This window comes from Acomys russatus, chromosome X (genome assembly GCF_903995435.1).
Source record: "Acomys russatus chromosome X, mAcoRus1.1, whole genome shotgun sequence".
Classification (NCBI taxonomy): Eukaryota; Metazoa; Chordata; class Mammalia; order Rodentia; family Muridae; genus Acomys; species Acomys russatus.
In genome coordinates this window covers 7,035,622-7,046,091 of record NC_067169.1, presented here as the reverse complement: position 1 = coordinate 7,046,091, position 10,470 = coordinate 7,035,622, and positions in this window count along the sequence as shown.

Genomic DNA, 10,470 nt, shown 5'->3' with positions numbered 1-10,470 from the left:
TTTCAGGGATTTCACACACACGTTTGTAACAGGAATTTCACACACAATATTAAACATGCACACTCCTGTAACAAGAATTTTACATACATAACTGTGACAGGGATTTCAAACACACAACTATGACAGGAATTTCACATACACACATAGGCATTTGCCTATGATAGGAGTTTCACAAAACAACTGAGACATGAATTTTATACAAATACCTGTGACACAAACTTCACACACACACCCTTGTGACAAGACTTTCATACACAAAACTGTTATAGGAATTTCATACACCACTATGATAAGGAATTCACATACAAAACTGTGAAAGGAATTACACATACATACACACACCTATGCCAAGTATTTTACACACATCTATGATAGGGATTTCACACACACAAGCACACACATATATACCTGTATTAGGGATTGCACGCACACACACGCATGCATACACACACACCTGTGGCAGTAATTTTACACAGATACCTGTGACCATGATTTCATACACTTGTAACAAGAATTTTACCTACACCTGTGATAGGAACTATATACACACACTCACACACACACACCTGTGACAGGAATATTACACACAAACTTGTGACAGGATTTTTTTTCATTTTTCAAGACAGGGTTTCTCTGTCACACTGAGACTTGGCTGTCCTGGACTTGCTCTGTAGACCAGCTGGCCTCTAACTCAATGAGATCCACCTGCATCTACATCCCAAGTGTTGGGATTATAGGTGTCCAACACCATGCCTGGTGCTTTTTGTTTGTTTGTTTGTTTGTTTGGTTGGTTGGTTGGTTATGACAGGAATTTTATACACACATACACACAGGCACACAAACATACCTGTGACAAGAATTTTATACACACATGCAACAGGAATTTCACACATAAACATGTGCCATGAATAATTATTAATTTGATATTGATTTATTATTTTAATAACTCAGAGGTTACTACTTAACCAGATTTATACCCAAAAACATGCCTAGAGCACAATGCTCAGCAATAATTAATCCATCCTAAACCTCCAAGTCAGTATAATTTCCTCCCATTCAGATTTCCCACACTATGCTTGCTTTTTACTTATATCCTAGGTCTGGCTCATTCCTTCCGGTGCCTCCCTATCCTCTCCAACTACATCCCTCCTGTCCTTCCTGCTCTTTCTCCTCCCCTCACTGGGCCAAGATGTCTGTATTAGCCATTGGCTAATTGGCTTTTATTGGCAACACAGAGAACAAATGGTGGCATGTTTACATAAACTTGAGACAGGAGATACTTAGAAGAAACATCACAATGCCGTGTTTGTATTGAAACCAGAGAGTGGGATAGAGAAATCAGTATTTGAATGAACAAGGGTAAATGGTACACAGCCACAAGAACATTATGCCAACACCTGTGACAGGAATTTCTCATACAAACAAGTGATAAGGATTTCATACACACACACACACACTTATCTGTGACAGGGCTTTCATACACACACCCACACACAAACATCTGTGACAGGAGTTTCACACATACACCTGTGACATGAATTTCACACACACACACACACACACTTGTGACAAGAATTTCACACACACAATTGTGTCAAGGATTTCACACACATACAATTGTGTCCAGGATTTTATATACAAACCTGTCACAGTAATTTTACACACACATGCATGTGCAAACAAACACGCACACACACACACACACACACCTGTGATAGGATTGTTAATAGATGGCATGCTGGATACATGGTTGGATGATGGGTGGGTATGTATATGGACTGATGGAAAGATGATGGCTGCAAGAATATATGCATGAACATATAAATGGATGGATGCATGCATGAATGGGTGAACAGAGGAGGACATTGAATGAATGGGTAGATGGATGGATAAATGGCAGATGAACAGGTGGAGGGATTGATGAGTGGATGCATGGGTAGTGGGTGGGTGGATGGATGAATGAATGAGTGGGTGGATGGGTGGCTGTGTAGGTAAATGGATGGGTGGATAGGTTGATGGATTGGAGGATTGTGAGTGGATAGATGAATAGATGAATTGGATGGGTAGATGGATAGGTTGTTGGATAAATGGGTGGGTGGGTTAATGGATGGATGAATTTAGTTGTGTGGATGTGTAGTGAGTAAATGGATGGATGGATGGATGGATGGATATATAGATGTATGTTTGGATGGGTGGCTGGGTAAGTGAGTGGGTGGATGGATAGTTGGATGAATTGGTGGATTTGTGAATGTGTGAGTGGATAGGTGGATAGATTAGTGTGTTGATATGTAGATAAATGGATGAGTGGATGGATTGATGAATGAGTGTATGGGTGGGTAGATAGCTAGATGGATATATTTATGGGTGGGTGAGTGGATGTGCACGTGGATGGATGGATGTAGTGGATTTAAACATGTTTTTGCTTTGACCCCAAGTGTGGGATGTGAAACAGACTTGTGTTTTTCAGCTGAAAACTGACTTATGAGAGAACAGGTGGTGTTTGTGTGCTGGAAACGGAACCACCTGTGGTGGGGCCATGGTCTTTACCAACTGATAAACATCCTAGTACTGACTCTGGGCATATATATATGCCCAAAACAAGAGGCAGGGTTTTTGGTCTTGCCTGTTCATCACTCCACTTTGAGATGCTCCTAGAGAGAACTGCTCCAGCAAATGTTTCCAGGTTCTGGGTTCCAGCTGCTGCTCTGGGTTCCCGTGGCTGCAATTGCAGTCACTTTTGTTGAATTGCTAGTTTGCTGTTTAACGGGTCTGCTGGAATCCTGCTAACTACATCAGTGGAATCTTTCCAAGGAACTGAGTTTTAAAAAGGTCTACTTCTCCTGTTTCCATTAACCTCTTTTCTCTCCTATCTAGGGTAGATGGGTTGGAAGGGAGGTATAAGCATTAAAGAACCCCAATAAAGTAGAGTTGAAAAAGTTCAAAGCCTACAGGTGGATGGATGGATGGATGGATGGATGGATGGATGGATGGATGGAAGAAAGGACGGATGGGTGGGTGGGTGAGTGGGTGGATGGGTGGATGGATGGACGGATAGATGGGTGAGTTGATGTGTGGATGGATGGGTGGACGGATAGATAGATGGATGATGGATGTATGGATGTACGGATTGATGGGTATACCAATGGAAAGTACATTCATCAGTGTTGCTGGTTAACAACTATATCACAAGCTTTCATTCAACAATGTACTCCTGTGGTTGTTTCCAAGGTCAGGCCTAATATGAGATGTTCATAATGAGTTCACAGTCCTGTCTTAACTTGCCATGGCTGACTGTGAACACCAAGCATTTTAAGTCATATGACACCATGTTCTTCATACTTTGGATTCTAAATGTCCTGGTACAGAATAAGTGACATCAGCTCAGCCACAATCAGGACTATATGAAAGGGGACAGAGGGTAGTGCATCTGTGTAACAGAGAGATAATCTCTACATAGCCCACATGAACAAGAAAATGAAGAAAGGGGAGGGGGAAAAGGAGGAGGAAGAGGGATGAACTAGAGGAGGGGAAGGGAAGGGAGGACATAGGAGAGTGAAGGGAGACCATCTCCAGAGGTAGTTCAACTACAGAAGCACAGTACAGAAGCCTTAGCTTCAAAACTAGAATTTTTATTTTTGCAAACCCATTCCTCTTTCTCATTTCCCCAAAAGAAGGGAGGAGCCGGAATCACACCCATGGCTTAATACTAACCAGGAACAAGGGTTTAGAAGCTGCTGAAAGTGAAGGATCTGCTACAACTTCTGAGAAACTACAAGATTCTAATTAAGCACCCCAAGGTTGGCCTGAGAGCTTCTAGAAGATTCTATTTTGTACAATATCATAACTTTTCAAATTCATCTTCAATTTGAAGGTGTTATGAACAAGCAAAAGAAACGTATTCTAAGTACTACTATTTCATTTTCACAGTCCAATTAAATCATAGGGAGAAACTAAATTCAAGGTCCCAGGCCCTGGGGGACCTGGGGACTTCCTAATAGCTGCACTGCTTCTGTTGTGAGGAAACAGTTTTCTTAGTCCAGACATCTCAAGGACAACTCCATCTTACTAGAAGGTTCAAACTAAGTTCTCGTTCCCAGGCCCAGGGACCTACTTCAATCCTGATTGATGGAAACTACCTTGCTCAATCCCTTATGTCAAAATGTGATTGGACAATGCTTCAAGACACCCTGCTCCCCCTTTCTTTAAGGTTTAACCTTTAAATAATCTGTACAACTTCCCTTCAGGATCTCAGTTTAGTTCCTCAGTCAGTTTTGCAGCCCTGATCAATCAGTAGCAGCTTGATTACAATACATTTTTGTCATCTGCTTTACCTTGTATTTGAATTATGTTGGATTTAAGTGAACCCCACAATGTAGGGTTGATTTTATTTGTTTATTACTATCAATTATTTATTCATTCATTTAATTTGTTTTTGTTGTTTATTTGTTTCTGTATTTTTGAGACAAGGTTTCTTTTTTGTAGCCCTAGTTGAAGTGGAACTAACTCTGTCGACCAGGCTGGCCTCCAACTCAGAGATCTGTCTGCCTCTGCTTCCCCAGTTCTGACATTACAGGATTAAAGGCATGCATCACTGCTGCTTAGCTACTTCAATTTTTTAAAAGATTTAAAAATAATGTGTATAGGGTTTTCCCCATAATCTCTGTGGGAGGTGTATGGGGTTCAGATTTTGGGGAACACATTCAAAACTCTACCACAGGAGTTAGATAGTAGATCTTTCTACAGAAAAGTATTTCTTTTTGTATGATAGTGTGGTGGAGGTTTTCTACAGAAAAGTATTGATTTTTGTCATCCACTATCCAGCCAGACTCATTTAAAGTGGAATCAACAGGGGTCTGGCAGTAGTTGCTGCGGGGGAGGGTCACTTGAAAGGTTCTGCAAAAAGCTGAGTCAAATACCAGGAAGTGGGTCTGTGTGATTTGAGATAGCATCTGCCCTAGCCTCACAGCAGTGACAAACATTTTCTCAAAAAAGATCAATTCTGTGAGAGTGAGTCAGATTGTGTGAGAAAGCTGATATCAAAACCCACTTTTCATTATTTATTTTGTAAGACTGAACTTTTTTTTTCTTACAAGGAAACAAAAAACTGTGGAGAACTTAAAACATCCTGGCACTAAACAAACACATTTCTGGTTTTATCATTTACAATGTTGGGGCCAGCAAGGTGGCTCAGCAGGTAAGAGTCTTTGTGACCAACCCTGAGGACCGGAGTCCAATCTTATGTTCCCATCCAGAAATTGATTTTTATTTTTACTTTTATTTATTGTTATGGTGTGGCAGTCAGAGGACAACTTCATGACCTCAGCTCTGTCCATCCAGCTTTCCGTGGGTTCTGAGAATTGAACTCCACTCTTGTTGAGTGGAGTCCTAGTATGCCTAATATTATCTTTTTTTACACAGAAAAGGTGAATTTAGCTTGTGACTTTGTCCTCACACTTTCTGAGTGTGTTAAGATTGGCTGTAAATACTTTTTTTGCATATATTTTTTTCTTGCTGTGTCTGCAAGAAGCTAATTCTGGCACTTTCTGCCGCCCACAGTCAGGATCACACCAAGGTGAAGAATTTCTCCTCTGTCAGTGCAAGCACACATTTTCTGCGGTTTTATCAAAACAGTTTACAGTTACCTGAGTGAGTTTCAGCAAACTCCAACCTCCCATTCCCCTCATTTGAGGTGCTCTGAGCAGAAGTAATGTGCCTATTCCCTTATTTAGTTTGTTCAGTTGCTTTGGGTTTTGGTTTTTGGTTTTTTTATCGTTGTTTTGGTTTGGTTTTTTGTTTTGTTTTGTTTTGGTTTGGTTTTTGTTTTTGTTTTTGTTTTTTAACAGAATTAATTCACTTTATCTTTCTTGTAAAAATTCTTATGTGGTAGCCAGCTGGAGCCTGGGTCCTCTGAACAGACACTCTGGTGTCTGATCAGTGAGATGATCAGTGAATTCCTGATAAGGAGACTTGGTGAACACAGTTTCTTTCCAGAGATCGGGTGTCAGGTAGCTGTAGGCCTTGGAAATGGCATCAGAAGTGGCCTTGGCAAAATTGCCCAGGGTGGCAGTGCAGCCCCTGGCTGATGTGTAGCAGTCATCAATACCGGCCATCATCAGTACCTTCTTGGGCACAGGAGCAGAGACAACTCCAGTGCCTCAGGGGGCAGGGATGAGACGCACTAAAACAGAGCCACAGCGGCCTGTCACCTTGCACGGAACAGTGTGTGGCTTGCCAATCTTGTTCTCCCAGTAGCCTCTCCGCACAGGGACGATGGAAAGCTTGGCCAAGATGATGGCCCCTCAGATGGCAGTGGCTACCTCCTCGGAGCACTTAACACCAAGACCAACGTGACCATTGTAGTCCCCAATAGCGACAAAAGCCTTGAACCTGGTCCGCTGGCCAGCCCGTGTCTGCTTCTGCACTGGCATGATCTTGAGAACCTCATCCTTTAGGGATGCGCCCAGGAAAAAAATCAATAATCTCGTATTCCTTAATGGGCAGGGAGAACAGATAAATCTCCTCCAAGGACTTGATCTTCATATCCTTAACCAGGCGGCCCAGCTTGGTGACAGGGATCCACAAGGGTCTTCGGCTTCACCTCCACGAGCCGCGCGGCCTCGACCAAGGCCACGGCCTCGGCCACAACCGGGGCCCCTAAGACCACTGCCAAATCCTCCGTGGAAGCCTATGCGCCCCCCTAATCCTGGGCCCCAGGGTCCTCCGGGCCCTCCCACTGCACTGGCGTCCGTCATCCTTCATTTGGTGTTTCCGGAGGAAGAAGAAGCTTTTTTGTTTTGTTTGTTTGATTGTTTGTTTGTTTTTTGAGACAGGGTTTCTCTGTGTATCCCTGGCTGTCCTGGAACTCACTCTGTAGACTAGGCTGGTCTCGAACTCAGAGAGCCTCATGATTCTGCCTCCCAAGTGTTATTACTATTTTTTTAGATTCTGTAATATTATCGCAAACATGTCCCAAGTATGGAATTCAAACTTAAAATTAATTTACATTTTCCTCACAATCCACACATACATCTTGTATAGAATGTCACGCAATGGTCTTTGGGGATTTGGGTGTTTTGTTTAATTGGTTTTATGTTTCTGTTTCGAGGCCCTGGCTGGCCTAGAACTCACAGACATCGCCCTGCCTCAGTTTTCTGAGTGTCTGGCTCACAGACATCACCACACATCTTTTAGTACATTTTTAAGGTGAGGATCTACAATGTTTCCCAGCTTTTCTTAGTTTATAGTCCTTGATCCAGACTGCAGTCAGCTGAAAGAAAAGAAAAGCAAATTTGCAGGTATGTTCAAATGAAACCAAGGTGGCATCTGAAGAGATGGAGACTGAGTCATGGAGAGGAGATAAAGTCACCACAGGGGAGGCCACTGCCCAAGGGAACCTTACTCTGCCAAGCATCACGCTGTGACCCTGAATATCCAGTGCTTCAACGATGATCTGAGACTGGGGAATAAGTGAGAGTGTCCTCAAGGATTATCCCAGGTGAACACACAACAAAGCATGGGAAATCTACGGATATAACAGGAAACAATGGGTGCCCATCCAGCCATGACACAGTTAATATCCCAGCCTTGCAAAAGCAGGAAGCTCTTAGACAGTAAACATAGGAATGACTGACTGACTGACTGACTGAATATAATAAAAGCAATAAAAGTATTTGTTGGGCTAGAGAAACAACTTGGCAGTTAAGAGTGCCACCTGCCTTTGCAGAGGATCTGGGTTCAGTTCCCAGCACTCACAAGGAGGCTCACAATCTCTGCGCAACTCCAGCAGCTGGATCTCCATGGTCAAGGACTTCTGATTGTTTAAGAAAACAGATCTAACTTCCAGTGTCATGAACTCTGAAGCTTTGACCTCCCTGGCCGTTTCGGTTTCCACTGGCACCTGTGACTGTAGTAGCACCCCACTACAAATGCCCCCCAACACAACTTGACACCCCACTGAAAGAAAGTACTTTCTTTCCCCCAAACACTTGAGTTCCACCCACCTGCTTGTCAATCACATAACTGACAGCAATGAAATCCAACTGCATTTGTTGACAAGACTGACATTGACTGGCACTATACCAAACTCAGAAGCCCTTCTTAAACATAGTTTTAAGTCTACAGAAGACATGGGGCTGGAGAGATGGCTCAGAGGTTAAGAGCATTGCCTGCTATTCCAAAGGTCCTGCGTTCAATTCCCAGCAAACACTTGGTGGCTCACAACCAATAAAGCTTTTTAAAAAAATGTCTACAGAAGACACATCTCTTGCCTTTCAGAGGCTATCTGGGGCTGAGGCACTGGGTAGAGTGCTTACAGCTTAGTGCCAAAAGTGCTTATAGCTCAGTTGACACAGTGCTACCTGAGTAAGGCACTCACAGCTCAGTGGGTAGGTTGCTTGACAATTAGTGAGTAGACTGCTTGCAGCTCAGAGAGCTTACCTAGCGTGCAGGAAGTCAGCAGTTCAGTTCTCTTAGCCGTGTGTGTCCGAGGACTGAATATCAGGTATGATGCAAGTGCCTTTACACACCAAGCCATCAAACCAGGGTTTTTGTTTGTTTTTAATATTTTCAGACAGCACCCAGGTGGTTGTACTAGCACACAGCTGAAATCACAGCACTCACGAAGCTGTGGCAGAAGAACCGCAACGTTTGACATCAGCCTGAGTGATGTGGCATGTGTTTTTATTTCTTTCCTGTTGCTATGACAAATTCCCTGACCAACAAGCAAAGCAAGCAAGTTTAATTTAAAACCAAGGACCCTCTGAAGCTCACTTGCAACTTCATTGCCAAATACAGGAACTAAACAAAGGGCAGAAAACTGCTGAGAGGGAAGAGAAACTAATCCTCTCCTGAGGAGAAAAAAGGTCACCCATGAGGCACTCAGGAGCTGAAAGGGGCTGGAAGAATTGATTCTCCCTGGGGCCTGAGGAGGAAGCCACAAAGTGAACCTCACAGAGATCTGCCTGTCTCTGTCTCCCAGAGTGCTGGGATTACAGGCATGTTTCACCACATCCAGTGAGGGGTGAGCTTTTAAGCACAAAAGCTATGCTTTGAGCTGACATACTTCAGTTAACAAGAACAGTTAGCCAGAAGCAAAATTGCAGAAGCCAAAAAGCAAGGTTGGCACATTTAGAAACGTTCCCAGAACCATGGACTTTGATGGATTAGGTCTTTGTTTTCGTTTTGGCAGGTGGTGCTGTCTATGTGCTGAGTTTGACAACATGAATGGTTCTTCCGTCATGGCAGTCAGTTGTGATTGTTGGGAACAAGCAAATGAAACTTAATGTAAGTACTACCATTCCATTTTCAGAGTCCAATTCATCATAGGGAGAAACTAGGTTCAAGGTCCCCGGCCCTAGGGAAGCTGGGGACTTCCCGATAGCTGAACAGCTTCTGTTGTAAGGAAACAGTTGTCTGAGTCCAGACATTTCAGGCACCACTTGTAAGGAGACAGCTGTCTTAGTTCAGACATCTCAAAGATAACTTCTCCATCTTGCTGGCAGGGTCAAACTAAGTTCATGTTCCCAGGCCCAGGGACCTACTCCTATCCTGATTGATGGAAACTCCCTTGCTCAATCCCTTAAGTCCAAATATGTTTGGACAATGTTACAGCCCACCCCAAGCCACCTCATTTTATGGTTTCAACCTTTAAATATGCTGTACAACATCCCTTCAGGGTTGCAGTTCAGCTCCCCAGTCTGTTCTGCGGTCCTGTTCAATCAGTAGCAGCTTGATTACAATACAGTTTTGTCATCTGCATTGACCTGCTGTTTGAGTTATATTGGATTGAAGCAGACCCCACAACATACTAAAATCTGGGGGTCTACTAAGGTCTGAAATCCTGCTAAACTTTGGTCATCATGAAACCAAACCCAGGCTCTGTGAAATCTGACAAGTGGAGTATCAGGTCCTATCAGGTAGGCACTCAGCATTTTTTGAATGAGTAAATGTTGTTCTCAGTGTAAAACAACAATAATATATATATATAATTTGGTTTTTTGGTTTTTTCGAGACAGGGTTTCTCTATGCAGCCCTGGCTGTTCTGGACTCACTTTGTAGACCAGGCTGACCTCGAACTCACAGTGATCCACCTGCCTCTGCCTCCTGAGTGCTGGGATTAAAGGCATGCGCCACCAAGCCCGGCTCAACAATAATAATTTTTAAAAAGCCGGCAGACTTCCTTGTTTTTAAGGTAAGACGTACCTGCCACCTCCCACCCCCGGCACCATCAGGGCACCTGGTTCTGAGTCGATGGTCCCTACTCTGCCTCTGTCTCAGGGCTTTATTGGCGCTGTGTCCCATAGCTAAGAACAGGGCAGTGGAGTGCATTCTTTGCATTCCAGGATCAGGGAAACAACCCACACCTTTGCAGGTGGCTGCGGTCTGAAAAGCACCCAGTTCTCAGCACTCCCAGAGAGCCCAAACCTACAGCAAAACAAGTCCCTGGAAACCCTATCTACACCAGGAGTCCCT